This window comes from Rhinopithecus bieti, unplaced genomic scaffold, assembly GCF_001698545.2.
Source record: "Rhinopithecus bieti isolate Rb0 unplaced genomic scaffold, ASM169854v2 scaffold_9373, whole genome shotgun sequence".
Taxonomy (NCBI): Eukaryota; Metazoa; Chordata; class Mammalia; order Primates; family Cercopithecidae; genus Rhinopithecus; species Rhinopithecus bieti.
In genome coordinates, this window is record NW_016806351.1 from 526,025 (window position 1) to 537,216 (window position 11,192).

Below are 11,192 nucleotides of genomic sequence, written 5' to 3' on the forward strand. Positions count from 1 at the left end.
CATGATGCATTATGTCCTAAGCAAGAAGACACAATGACTTATTCAACAGCACTTTGCAGACAGCATATGTTATGTCTCAAAAAGGATACAAGAAAGAATGGAAACTCAGAGTACTCTTCTAGACACCCTTCTAGACATTGGCTGAGGCAAAGACTTCATGAACAAGAATCCTAAAGCAAATGAAACAAAAACACAAACAAAAAAAGATAAGTAGATGGTACTTAATCAAATGAAAAGCTTCACTTAATCAAATGAAAAGAGTCAACAGAAAACACACAGAGTGGGAGAAAATCTTTTTGCAAACTATGCATCCAACAAAGGACTAATATCTAGAATTTACAAGGAACTCAAATCAGCAGGAGAAAAACAAACAATCCCATCAAAAGTAGGTTAAGGACACGTATAGACAATTCTCAAAAGAAGATATGCAAATGGCCACCAAATGTGGAAAAAAAAAAAAAAGCTCAACATCGCTAATTATCAGGGAAACACAAATCAAAAACACAATGCAATAACACTTTACTGCTGCAAGAATGGTCATAATTTAAAAATAAAAAAAAAATAGATGTTGGCATGGATGTGGAGAAGAAGGAACACTTTTACACTGCTGGTAGGAATGTAAAGTAGTACAACCACTGTAGAAAACAGTATGGAGATTCCTTAAAAAAACCAAAAGTAGATCTACCATTTGATCTGGCAAGTTCATTCCTGTGTATCTACCCAGAGCAAGAGAAGTTCTTATATGAAGAAGACACTTGCACACGCATATTTACAACAGCACAATTAGCAATTGCAAAAAACCCTCTTACACACTGTACACTCATTACAGAAAATATTATGGGGAGTCCTCAAAAAACTAAACATAGAAATACTATATAATCCAGCATTGTCACTACTAGATTTATATCCAAAAAATAAATATCAGTGTGTTGAAGAGCTATCTATACCTTCATGTTTATTGAAGCACTATTCACAATAGCCAAGTCATAAAATCAACCTAAGTGTCCATCACCTGTTAAATGGATAAAGAAAATATACTATATATCCACAATGAAATATTATTCAGCCATAAGAAGGAATGAAATCTGTCATTCCTGTGAACATGGATGAGCCTGCAAGACATTATGTTAAGTGAAATAAACTAGGCACAGAAAGACAAATACTAAATTTTTCTCACTCATATGTGGGAGCTAGAAAAGTTGACCTCATAGAGGTAGAGAGTAGAATAGTGATTACCAGAGCCTGGGAAGAGTTGGGAGAGTGAATAAGATGTTGATTGGGGGTACAAACATACAATTAGATAAAAGGAATAAGTTCTAGTGTTCTATAGCTCGGTAAGATTACTACAGATAACAACAATTTATTGTATATTTCAAAACAGCCAGAAGAGAGAAATGTGATTGTTCCCAACAAAAAGAAATGATAAATGTTTGAGGTGACGGCCATCCAAAATACTCTGATTTGCTTTACTACACACTGTATACATATATTGAAATTTAACTTGTGCCCCATAAATATGTATAATTATTATGTATCAATTAATTTTTAAAAAAATAATTTAAAAAATATGGTAGGCAGAACATGCCAAATTATATTTTAACATTCTTGAACATTGTTGAAAACAATATGTCTAAAACTCAAATTTTAAGTTTTGTGTAACAAGTCACTTCTTAGCTACATGTAGCTTAGGTAAAATTAATTGTGGTTGTGATTAATGAATGACAGCTAGTTTGACACTGAAGCAAAAAGCAGAAGGACAATGGGATCTCTAAACTCATAGGCAGAGATGAACATGAGAATATAAAACTCTAGCAATAGCAAAAAGTCTTGGGACAGCATTAAGCTTTCCAATGTCTGTGGAATAAACATTGAATTCATTTATAAATGTAAAGATCAGTGTGCTCTCAGCCAACTTATATTAATGAGCCTGAACAATGAAAGGAACCACATTAGTGAACCAGACACAGGGAGGAAGTAAGATGACTCCCATTTTGCTTTTAAAATTTATAAGTGGCAGCCTTTAGCTTTTCATGTATTTTAAATAAATCAAAAATAGAGTATATAAAGTATATAATAAAATGTATATTGACATATATTATATTTGGAAATACATAGACCTTTAGCCTTAATATTTTAAAAAATCAATATTAGAAAAATGTAACTAGTATCTTTTTTTTTTTCTTTCTTTCTTTCTTTTTTGCGACGGAGTCTTGCTCTGTCGCCCGGGCTGCAGGGCAGTGGTGTGATCTCGGCTCACTGCAAGCTCCGCGTCCCAGGTTCACGCTATTCTCCTGCCTCAGCCTCCCCAGTGGCAGGGACTAAAGGTGTCCACTACCATGCTGGGCTAATTTTTTTTACATTTTTAGTAGAGATGGGGTTTCACTGTGTTAACCAGAATGTTCTCCATCTCCTGACCTCGTGATCTGCCCGCCTCTGCCTCCCAAAGTGCTGGGATTACAGGAGTGAGTCACCACACCTGGCCAACTAGTATCTTTTAGATTATTAATGTATTGAAGAATGAATGCAAGTTGTTTACATGATTTAGATAACTCTGAATCTTTTATAGCTATAAGTTCAAAATAATTTATTTTAAGTCACATTTTATAAAAGTGGGCTATTGCAGTTTTAAATCCTGTAACCTCATTTTTAGAATGTTCTAATTTTACAGTGCCAGAAAAGAGTAATGGGATGGAAAAAGTATAATGCAGTATAATATATATCCATACCAGTAAGGTAATGAGCTCAGAATGGTAGTAAAGAAAAATCAATTAATTTTTATGGGTGTTTTAAGATTTCAATCTTGTATGGTTATTTTCCAAGCTACGTGTAAATGTTATACTAACACAATGTAAAGAGCAGATGGTCTCTTTTAAAGCATATGATGTGCACATAGATTCAGTATAATTTTACTAATATTAATATAACAATATCCCTTGTAACTATCAGAAATCTAAATATAGTCTAGCTAGAGACATACAAAAGCACCTATGCCTCAATTATTTTTTAAATTGCATTGCTTATCTACTTTTAATTGTTTCAGCCAATGCCTCCCAGATACACAGTTCATATATCACATCCAAGATTCAAAACAGAATGTAGATTCGATTATTTTCCTTTTTCCTGAAAAAAATAATAATCATCTACTGGCATTCGTTAGGTTAGGACCTAAGAGAATGAAAAAAATTCAATAGATACGTTATCCATTTAAATACTAGAGAAGGCATTTTATTTCTGTGAGTATAAGAACCTAATTTTAGCATTCAGTCAATGAGGAAAAAGAAAGAAAATGAAAATATAATTTGTCTACATTGTGCCATTTTGAACACATTTTCCTTATATGTGAGGGGGTTCTCCAGTATTATTTCAATCATTTTAGATTTCTGAATTGATAATTTTGCCCTCTCAGGAGATTGGGAGAGACAAGTTACCAAGGTCAGTTCGACTTTTAAAAATCTTTTGAGGCAATTGTCTTTTCAATCATAAGATTCCATTAACATTATGATGGAATAATAATCCATACTGACATTGATTCTCCTCTGACATGGTCTATTCTCTAGAAAAACATGTAGAAAAGCATCACATGTATTTCAATCTTGAAATGTAGTGATTCCTCTGTGTTTGTATTTAACATCTACGTGATATACACAATAGAATTTGGTTGAGAAGCTTACACAGTTAAATTGATTGTCTGCTCTACTATCTAGGTGATCCTGGGAAAAGATCTGTAGCTATAAGGCAGTGTTCTCCAACATTAATGTGAAAACATATCACCCAAGGACTTCAAGTGCACATTCTTGTTCAGTAGATCTGGAGTAAGGACTGACACTGTGTATTTTTTACACACTCCCTATTGATGACAATGCTGGCCCTTGATGCTGATACTGCTTGTTTGTGAGGAAAAATTGTGAATTGAATGTAAAGTACTTAGCATCATGTCTGAAATTCAGAAAAAATAATAGTATGTATTAAGTTACTAGTAGCTATCATTCTTTCAAGAGAACATGTGAATAGTTCATGGAATTACATAATAACTATCAAACTTATTATTTTTCATTTCTCATATTTTCCTGTTTATTTTATCTATCATTCTATATAATTATTATTTTAAAGTTTAACCAAAGAATTTTTTTTCTTTTATGTATATATATATTACTTATCAAGAAAACCTAGCTAGGTTGAGGGAGAATTGACTTCTCCTGTGCTTATGATATGCATTATCCAAAGTATTATTCTATTTCTGAAGTTATGACATGGAAACCTAGCTTGTTCCTTAAACACAATCTCTCATGGTTTATTTCATTTCTCGAGGAACTCACTGAATTTCGTTAGCTTCAGTAATTATTACCATGTAAATCAGCAGGGGTGTGAGTTGGTTAAACACTGTTTTACATTCTCTGCATCAAATTAAATGTCATGAATGTTTTTCATTAAAATTTTTTGAGCAGTTTTAGGTTCACAGCAAAACTGAGCAGAAAGTACAAAGTCTTCATGTAGCCCAGGCACAATCTCCTGCAGTAGGGACAGATTTCCTGTCCTGCACATGAGTGGTAGTTTTGCTACAATTTTGGCAATTTAACACATCATTATTACCCCAAGTCCTATTTTAACCTATCATTATTTTTTAACACATCATTATTTTAACACATCATTATTACCCTAGGTCCATAGTTTAATCAGGGTTCGCTCTTTGTGTTGTATATTCTATGAGTTTTAATTAAGGCATAATTATTGTATCTGCCATTGCAGTATCATATAGAAGGGTCTCCTTGTCTTAAAAATCCTCTGTGCTCTTCCTGTTCATTCTTGCCTCTACCATAACCCCCGCAACCACTGAGCTTTTTACTCTTCTTTGTTTTGCCCTTTCCAGAATGTCATATATTCGGAATTATGTGTGGCCTTTTAGATTGTCTTCTTTCACTTAGTAATATTCATGTAAGTTTTCTTCAGGTCTATTTATGGCTTAATAGATTATTTCTTTTTAGCATTGAATAGCATTCTATTGTCTGGATGTTTCACGGCTTATTTATCCACTCCCTACTGAGAGAACTTAAGAGTTCTCTTCCAAATGTTGGCAGTTGTGAAGAAAGCTGCTATAAATATCTCTGTGTGGGTCTTTGAGTGAACATAAGTTTTCAACTCCTTTGGGTAGATATCAATGAGCATGACTGCTGAATCATATAGTAAGACTCTGTTTAGTTTTATAAGACACTGCCAAATTCTTCCAAAGTCACTGTGCCATTTTGCATTCTCACCAGCAATGAATGAAAGCCCATGATTCTCCACAGCCTTGCCAGCACTTGGTGTTGTTAAGTGTTCTGGATTTTGGCCATCCTGATAGGTAGGTATGTGTTATTTTGTTATTTTAAGTTAAAATCTCCTAATGACATATGATGCTTATTTGTCATCTGTATTCCTTCTTTGGTAACATGTGTGTTCAAGTGTTTTGCACATTTTTAAAATCAGATTCTCTATTTTATTATTGTTGAGTTTTAAGAGTTATTTGTATATTTTGGATAACGGTATTTTATCAGATGTGTCTTTTGCAAATATTTTCTCCCAGTCCTTGGCTTGACGTCATTATCTTGTCATGGCCTTTAACAAAGCAGGAGGTTGTTGTTGTTGTTGTTGTTGTTTTTTAATTTTAATAAATTTCAGCTTATCAATTGTTACTCTCATGAACTGTGTCTTTGCTGTTGCATCTAAAATCACTGCTATACCTAAGGTCATCTAGATTTTCTCCTATATTATCTTTATCTTCTAGGAGATTTACAGTTTATGTTTTACATTTAAGACTTTAAGTCATTTTGAGTTAATGTTTATGAAAGATTTGAAGTGTAGATTAGTTTTTTTTGCATGTTGATGTACAGTTATTCCAGCATCATTCTTTGAAAAGATTACCTTTGCTCTATTTCATTTTCTTTGCATCTTTGTCAAAGATCAGTTGAGTGTATTCATGTGGGTTTATTTATGGACTCTCTATTCTGTTCCATTGATCTATTTGTTGAGGTTTTTGCCAGTATCAAACTGTCTTGATTACTGTATCTTTATTGTAAGCCTTGCAGTCAGGTAATGCATTTGTGTAAAACTTACATTTTTACACATTGTATGACTGTATGGATTTGTATTAGCTTTCTATTTTGGAGTAGCAAATTATCAAAAATTTAGCAGCTTGAGACAACAGTCAATTATCTCACAATACTGTAGATCAGAATATTGTGTCTCATTCAGGTAAGTTCAGACGAGTCATCTGCTTATGGCCTCACAACCCCCAAGTAAAGGTGTTGGGCCCAGCTAGGCTTTTATCTGGAGACTCTGAGAAGAATCTGATTAGTAGCTCATTCACAGTGTTGGCAGAATCTAACTCCTTGCAGTTGTAGGTTTATAGCCTCTGCATTCTTGCCAATTGTCAGTTGAGGTGCTGCTCTCTGCTTCTACATGCTATTCATGTTCCTTCTCAAGAGGTTCCTCCATTTCATAGTCAGCAATAGAAATATCTGTCATGTTGAATCTTTTCTATACTTTGAATCTGCCTTTCTTCTGCTATCTTCTGGGAAATTCTTTCTGATTTTGAGCTGCTCACCTGATTGGGTCACACTCAGCAAAATAATTTACTGCCTTGTAGTTAACTAACTGGGTCATATTTGGGGCTTTAATCTTATCTGCAAAATTCCTTCTGAGTAGCAGATAAAAAACAAGTGGATGGGAATCTTGAGAAGACTTCTTTGGAATCTGCCTACCACAGACTTTATCTACATACACACATACACATATCTCTTCACTGCCCCACCCCAGGACAACTGTGATATTGTCTCTATTCTTTGAAATAAAGTATTTGTGTATGTTTTTAAGCTTTGATGCTTCTTTCCTAGAAAAAATGAGCATATTAGACCACATCCAATATGCATTGCTTTTTTGATCTCCCACTCTGTTTTTTGTTTTGTTTTTGTTTTTTTTTTTGGCTGTTTCTTCATTCTTCATCTTTGCAATCCTTGTGATTTCCCTCTGCCTTTTCATTATGTTTTGAAGAACACAGAAATTTTATTCTTGTTTAGAAAATCCAAGACAATCTTGGTAGCAGGGAGAAAGGGCTTATATAATATTAAAAAGCTTCAGTGATGCACCATTACTTCTTAATTCTGTCTCATTCTTCTACCAGTGAACCTTAGACAACAAAGTTAAAGCTCCTTACCTTACTTTTTTTGCAGCATGGGTCACTACATTTAAATTCATCTTATGGACACTTGAACACTGTTAGTTAATTAAAACAAAGACTTTCACATTTTAATAATTTGAAGACCTCGTTAAAGACGGATTATTTGGCTCTGTTCCACAAAAGTTCCAATTTAGAAGGTATAGAGTGAGAACAATAAAGCTATATTTATGATAATGCAAGTGATAAATACATCACACATTGAGAAATAATGTTCTGGTTTCCACAACTTTTGACTGTTTTGTGTGTTTTCACACACACACATTCATGCAACACTGGCACATATACATACGATCATATCAGGTGATTAGTGTATGCTGTTTCTCAGTAAAGTTAGTTTTATTTTGCATATTTTATTTTTTCAACTCCCTCAGCAAGCTGAATGAACTTTACTTCTGATACTTGAAAGCAAGATTGTAGATTACACAATTAATATTAACTCTTCACCAGCCCCAACCTTCATCAATTAGTTCAGACACTATCAGCATGCTTGTGTCAGCAATAAATCGGCATTTTGGAAAATATCATAAGAGTTAACAAGTGGAAAATGTAGTAGCCTCAGAACAATTTTAGGTAAATTTTTGAGTTTACCTAGAAGAATGTATTGCTATGCTGTGAGGTGGTTTTGTAGAGCCACAATTTAATGCTAGATGAATAAATAAGAGTATTGACTCATCTCTGAACAAGTGGAATAAGAGAATTTGACATTACATTCATTTTAATTAGGTCAGAGAATATAGTACATGGAGTGAGTCAGAAATTTATTGACATCTAAGATATAATAAATTTTTTAATATTTTAAATTTTATCTGTGAATTTTTTTAACATTTGTATTTGTTATCCATGGAAACTGAATTAAACTATATTTTGTGGTAGAAGTATATTAAATCTCAATTTTTTTTGTGAGTTTAGAGTTTTCTTCTATTTATATACTATGGATTTCTGAATTATATTGTTAGGTGTTTATAAATATATGATTATTAAATCTTTAAAATGTATTTTTAAAATTTTATACTTATGTAGTTCTTCTCTCATCCTTTTAATGTTTTCTTCCTTTAATTCTATTTTGCCTTATACTAATATTGTTACATTAGAATTATTTTACTTAGGAATTTCCAATACATCTCTGAACTCTGCCCATGTTTTTATTCTTATTATTTCACTTTGTTGTAAATAATGTCTTTGAAAGCTATATATCTGAACACTTAAACTTCAATCTAACTATGAGAGTTTAATATACTCACTTTCATAATGATTACTAAAAATAAAATATTTTTCATTATTTTGTTTTCAGTTTAATATGTTCCTCATTTTTCCTTCTTTATGTCTTATTTTTGAAATTACAAACTTTTCTTCCATTTTATTTTTCTCATATTTTAACCTCCACTTGTTTGAAACACCTTTATTATTTATATTTGTTTATTATATTTTACTTTCCAGTCATTATTCTTAAAATTTTAGCATACATAATCTTTTTCATATAGTACAAATTTGTTTTGGCTATAACTCCTTTTTCAAAATTATTTTCATTCTCTTAAACATTCTTGACTTCTTTGTAATTTTTCCTTAAAACATACGCGTAAGGACTTTTTTGAACTCAAAATATTTCTACGTAATCTGAGAGTTAATAATAAATAATTTAAATTAGATGACTACATTAGTAAATGTTTGACATTTTAAATACTTTTTTCTCATTGCTAGGTCTTGTGTCTTCTCTTACAAAGATTTGCTTCATTCACATTCATGTTAAAATTTAAATTTTACTATTGAATTAGAGCTTTAGATTTTACTGGAATTAGACATCTAGATAAGTAAATATTTTCTCTTAGTTCTTTAAATATATTACTTCAATGCACCTTACCACATAATTTCACTAGTAAGAAGTCTGGTATCAATCTGTTTGTCCATCTGTTTTTGAATTTACTACTATCCTGTTCGTAGTTGAAATTATGATTTTTCATAATAGTGCATTTAAAGTCAATTTAATTTTATTTATCAAACTCATTGCGTTTTCACAATTTGAAAATTTAGACATTTGTTCACCTCTCAATGTTGTCCACATATTGATTCCTTTTATATTGCTTCTATGTCATTCTCTTCATTTTTTCCTTCTTCAACCCAGAAGATTCTGGAGAGTTTTATTTTTATTTTTTTTGTGTGTATTTTCTCATTGTTCTTATTCATTCTTGATAAATTACATGTTTNTGTAGTTCTTCTCTCATCCTTTTAATGTTTTCTTCCTTTAATTCTATTTTGCCTTATACTAATATTGTTACATTAGAATTATTTTACTTAGGAATTTCCAATACATCTCTGAACTCTGCCCATGTTTTTATTCTTATTATTTCACTTTGTTGTAAATAATGTCTTTGAAAGCTATATATCTGAACACTTAAACTTCAATCTAACTATGAGAGTTTAATATACTCACTTTCATAATGATTACTAAAAATAAAATATTTTCATTATTTTGTTTTCAGTTTAATATGTTCCTCATTTTCCTTCTTTATGTCTTATTTTGAAATTACAAACTTTTCTTCCATTTTATTTTCTCATATTTTAACCTCCACTTGTTTGAAACACCTTTATTATTTATATTTGTTTATTATATTTTACTTTCCAGTCATTATTCTTAAAATTTTAGCATACATAATCTTTTCATATAGTACAAATTTGTTTTGGCTATAACTCCTTTTCAAAATTATTTTCATTCTCTTAAACATTCTTGACTTCTTTGTAATTTTCCTTAAAACATACGCGTAAGGACTTTTTTGAACTCAAAATATTTCTACGTAATCTGAGAGTTAATAATAAATAATTTAAATTAGATGACTACATTAGTAAATGTTTGACATTTTAAATACTTTTTTCTCATTGCTAGGTCTTGTGTCTTCTCTTACAAAGATTTGCTTCATTCACATTCATGTTAAAATTTAAATTTTACTATTGAATTAGAGCTTTAGATTTTACTGGAATTAGACATCTAGATAAGTAAATATTTTCTCTTAGTTCTTTAAATATATTACTTCAATGCACCTTACCACATAATTTCACTAGTAAGAAGTCTGGTATCAATCTGTTTGTCCATCTGTTTTGAATTTACTACTATCCTGTTCGTAGTTGAAATTATGATTTTCATAATAGTGCATTTAAAGTCAATTTAATTTTATTTATCAAACTCATTGCGTTTTCACAATTTGAAAATTTAGACATTTGTTCACCTCTCAATGTTGTCCACATATTGATTCCTTTTATATTGCTTCTATGTCATTCTCTTCATTTTTTCCTTCTTCAACCCAGAAGATTCTGGAGAGTTTTATTTTATTTTTTTTGTGTGTATTTTCTCATTGTTCTTATTCATTCTTGATAAATTACATGTTTTAAAACTTTCTTAATTTGCTAATTTTACTTCTACTCTATTTTACATTTTATCTTATATCTCTATTATTATTATTTGAAATAAAATTAATTCCTGGCACTTGTAAATAGTTCAGTGTTTATGGAGTATGGTGTACAAAAAGTAGATGTCATCGAGAATTGAAGACAAAATTAAATGTACATTGTGAAAAACCTTATAAACTTCACAAAGTTTAATCTTCCTCCTACAAAGAGAAAGAAGAATTCCTAGAAACATAATCATTCAGTTTCAGTTGGTAGAGCAAAAGCTACTTTTTACAAATCTGACATACAGGATTTAGTATGTACTAATGGCTTGCATGCCTCTTGCAAAAGCTGGGGGCACAGAAGTCCAGAAAGCTGATGCTGCAGATTATGAAGTTGCAGACCAGGTATAATAAAAGTCTTCTGGCCGGGCGCAGTGGCTCATGCCTGTAATCCCACTTTGGGAGGCCAAGGCGGGCGGACTGCCTGAGGTCAGGAGTTCACTACTAGCCTGCCCAACATGGTGAAACTCCATTTCTACTAAAATAAATATTAAAAAAAAAAGAAATTAGCTGGCGTGGCGGCATGTGTTGTAGTCTCA